The sequence below is a fragment of the Myxine glutinosa genome, chromosome 4, assembly GCF_964187855.1.
Source record: "Myxine glutinosa chromosome 4, kmMyxGlut1.1, whole genome shotgun sequence".
Classification (NCBI taxonomy): Eukaryota; Metazoa; Chordata; class Myxini; order Myxiniformes; family Myxinidae; genus Myxine; species Myxine glutinosa.
Genome location: NC_136264.1, coordinates 81761582 through 81765996, shown reverse-complemented (window position 1 = coordinate 81765996; position 4415 = coordinate 81761582). Strand labels below are relative to the sequence as shown.

The 4415-nt window shown below is 45.2% G+C and overlaps 1 long non-coding RNA gene across 1 annotated transcript; it reads right to left on the bottom strand.

The window, feature by feature from the left end:
• Window positions 1-260: 260 nt before the first annotated feature.
• LOC137424919 (uncharacterized) lies at window positions 261-3374 on the bottom strand. Its single transcript, XR_013623092.1, has 2 exons — window positions 2485-3374; window positions 261-458 (listed from the first exon to the last, which is right to left on the bottom strand). It is a non-coding gene; the product is annotated as an uncharacterized LOC137424919 (long non-coding RNA).
• Window positions 3375-4415: the final 1041 nt, after the last annotated feature.

The following is a 4415-nucleotide window of genomic DNA, read 5'->3' as shown; positions in this document are numbered from 1 at the left end:
AAAAATAACTTTTTGTAATTTCCTTTGTAATTTTTGTAACTTTTTGTAATTTCCGACACTTGTCCAGGGTGCCGGCATATGAAAATAAGAAAAATAACATTTTGAGATATCCTGTTCACAGACAAAAAACAGGGGTGAAAACAACCTCTGTCCGTCCACCTTCACTGGTGGAGATAACAATAAAACAGAGGCAGATAAAGTTTATAGACTAAAGAGAAGTAACCTTAAGATCAACTTAAGATCAACTCGTTAAGATCAACTCGATGTGAAAGTGAGCATTTATTCTCCACAAGCAAAGAACAAAGGATAATATCTTCCAATCAATCATTCATTCATTCTCTTCATGACGCAGCTGAGCATTTGAGTTGGTGAGTTTGATCGGAAGCAGTGGTGCCCTCTCGACAATAGTCTTGTGTTTCTGGGACAAGACGTTGTGAGCAATCTCTGCACAGTGAGTCCTGCAGAACAAAAGCACGGGTTAGGGGAATGATGTTTCGAGATTTCATTTTTAGATTTTGTATGCAAAACAAATGGGTACACAATTCCCTTTCTCCTGTTTTCCCCTTTGGTATGTTGTGTCCTGATCTGGTCTCTGTCCTATCTCTTCCACAAGCCAAAACAATGTATTTAAAAAGAAACAAGTGATGCAATGAAGTTGAACCAAATCCCCACAATGACATCCTATCTAACAAGACCAATAGTTGGATTTAGTTCCTGCCCAGTGACCGAGGACACAGATAACCTACAAAGTACGGAGCGAGACGAGACGAGACGAGATGACACGACACGACACGACACGACACGACACACGCAGGCAATAAGTTTGCAAAATAATAATTTGATACAAAAACTACTCTTACACATGAATAATGTTTCAGGGGGGTGAGGGAGGAAACAACATTTCCGACACTTGTTCAGGATGTAGTAATTACATTTTAGTTCCAGTTTTACTAGAAGTCCCTTTTGTATGCAGTGCATGGCTGTGGATAGCATCATTTGCTGAGGGGGCAGCTGTGCCGCTGATGCAGTGCCCACTGTAGATAAGAGCTGGAATTTGGCCAAGGCGCTGGCGGTAGCTAGTTCAGCTACTCTTCATGAGGGACATCGTGGGACCTTTATGGCATAACTCATAGGGCAATGTCGTCTGGAACAGCGTTCATCTGTCCGTCTGGTGTACGTATGTCCCTCACAAACATCCACCAACCAGAGCTGAGGATCTGGTCAAGTGACAGGGGGACAGCATATCCTTCACTCAGATCCAAGCCCGGCTATGCCGTCGTTAGACTATCGGTCTTGTTTTTTCTCCTGAGTGGTTCAGCTTTTCCAAGGCATAACAATTTACAAAGAATGCCCAATCTGAAGCTGCCGTTAGAGGCCGCTTTAGCAATATGGGCAGCCCATGAGAAGTCTCAGATGGCAGTGAGGTCTAGAACTTTAAGAGATTGAACCTCTTCCAGTGGCTGAATATGGGGATGGATAAGCGAGGTCATTGGACGATCCTTCTTGAGCGACAGGATAAGTGTGAAATTAGCTTGTAATAAAAAAAATTCATTTGTTGCATTTGTCAGACCAGCATTTAATAAATTCCAGATTAAATCAACACAATCTTGCCCAATCCTGTCGAGGGGCACTCCAGCTTCCACGAGGAGAGAAGAGGAAAGGACTCCATTGATGACAACATGTCGCCTGCGCGAGTTGAGGACGTCAGAAGGCGAAGGTATGAAGATGGAATTGTATGCCGCAGGCAGTGAACTTGGCAAGCAGAGGAGGATGCCAAATTGTAATAAATGCCAATATATGTCCTGACCTCTTGTTTGACATTGCAGGTCTCTGGCTATTGCTGACACACCAAATTCTGTGCACAACACCACAAAGAGAAACACTACCCTCAAATGAGATCAGTCTCAGCATGTCCAACTGCGATCAGTCTTCATCGCTCAACAAATTCTGTGCCATTTCGGACAGACTGGTCTCATAAAATGGCAGATCTACGTGATAAGAGATTAATGATGTCACAGGATGTGGTCAAAATAAATATATGGGGGAACAGGGAGCAAAATAAACAACACATTTGTATTCGTTTGTGCACAATACAGATTATATTCACAACGTCCAACCTACAATATTTATTTAAACACCATCAACGAACCATTTAAAGGTAAGCAGGTGATACTGCAGCAGAGTTACGGTCAAGGTAGAAGAAAACAAATAAAGGAGGGAGAGGGAGGTTCGCGTCGTTGGGAAGAGTGTGGTTTAAATTTGTACCATAAACAAGATGTCACAGGCTTTCTTCCATTTATCCCTACTAAAACTGAGGAACAATGGAATGGGTCGCACTGTATCGATTTTCCTCTCGATAATCCAACAAACCACTGAGCACAAGGAAGCACAGCAGTTACATTTGAGAGGTTCTGGCAGCACAGAAATCATGGGAATTTGAAATAACAATCAGGTGCACAGAACAACAAATGGATACTCGCTCACCTGTTGCTCATCATGAGGACCTCAAGTTCACGCACGTTGTGGATGAGAAGCTTGTGGAATCCGGAGGGCAGCATGAACCTGGTCTTCTTGTTGCTTCCGTATGGACATGCGGTGCTGTCCCTTGAACCCCCGCCAAACACGATTGTCATTTCCCTTCGGTTTGTGCCAGTTTGACCAAGAAAGTCGGGGATGGGGCGGAATGTCTTCAGTCTACAGCCATATCTTCAACCTCCATTGGTTCTTCCGCATCTTCTGCATCATCATCATCATCATCATCATCATCATCATCATCATCATCACGCTGTTCTTGAAACTCTCTGGTCTTGTTCCCAGAAGCAATGGCGTGGGTCTTCGTAAACACCCTTGGCATAGATCTCCGTCCAGGACTCAAGACCGACGACCTGCCAGGCCTCACCTGGCCCCAACCTGGAGCAGCATTAGTCGCCGCACTAGCTCTGGATGCCTTGTTCACCGAATAGACCGTGGATCTCCCCCTCCCAGGACGTTCGACCACCTCCGAATCGCTATCCTCCGAGATAAAAGGTAAGCCAGCCGAGACGTGCACCTCCTTCTTCACCTTGCCTTTGTCCTTTTCCAACTGCGTCAACTTGCGGAGCAGCACAGATCGAGTCGTATTCGTGACAGGCCCAGGTTTATATCCCAGCTCCTCCAACCTCTGTCGCAGTTCGTCATCTTCCAAATCCCCCTTTTCATTTTCATTTCTCAGCCGACTAGACCTTCGACTCATGCTTTCAACAATGTGTAACCCGGACGACGTGTAATTACGATTTACTTGTCTTCTCCAAGTCCACGATTTCTTCTTCCGAGCCGGGAACCGAGCACCAAGTCGGAAACACTGTGTCGGCCTCGGCCTTGCCCACGCCCTTCCCACACCTTGCCAAGTATCACAACGGTTTTCCTTCCTTCTTTCCGTCAAATGTTTCCCGGTTTAATGGAATCTATACGTACCAAAAAAAAAAACTACGATAAAAAAACCACCGAATGCTGAAGCATTTGCATCTGACGAATGCTGGGATGACTGCCACGAACTACTACAGCATGGCCAACATGCGATGCACAAAATCACTGATTCAACAATGAGTCCAATGACTAATCTGTCGAGTGTTGCAATATCTCATCACCAAATCAGGAAACTTTGACCGAAGTATTATCATTTCAGGTCATAAATTGTTGAATTGGAGCTGTGTCAGTAAAGCTCAAACAACGCAAATATGATTTTTTTTTTTTTTTTTTTTGTGTACAGAGTCGAGGCTCGTGAAAGAGCTAACATTTATCAAACAAACAAGCAAACAAAGTATATAAAAAGGGGAGCGGTCAACAAGATGGGGACTGGGGAGAGAAGGGGAGGAAGCACACAAACACAACATTTGAGAGCACGGACATCGGGAGATGTTTTTGGAGGGAGAGGGCCTGGGGGGAGGCAGGATAGGTATAAAACGCAAGGACACCAAGGACTTCCAGGAAAGAAGTCAAAAGTCACCTCAAAAAAGTGGATTTGGGGTGAAATTAGCGGGGGTAGAAAAGATCAAGGTTTTGGATTGGGGAAGATAAGAGATGATGGTGAACAGCCGTTTTAAAGACCTGGAGGGAGGAGTGGGATTGAAGAGAGTGAGGGAGTTTGTTCCAGAGGCGGGAGAAAAGAGGAATGAAGGAGTGAAGGTGAGCAGAGAGTCTTGATTTTGGCAGTTTAACCATAAGAGGGTTGCACTTGCAGGCAGATCTTGTGCGACCTGCAGGAATATTTGGGGGACAGAGCCCAGAGAGAGCTGGGGGAGTAAGGCCGGAGAGGAGTCGGTAGAAGACGGAAAGACCACCAACCTGCCTGCGGTGATTAAGTGAAAGGCCCTCGGAGTTAGCTTCATCGCGGGAGATTCCAATGATTCTGAACGCTTTGGTTTCAACAGCGTGAA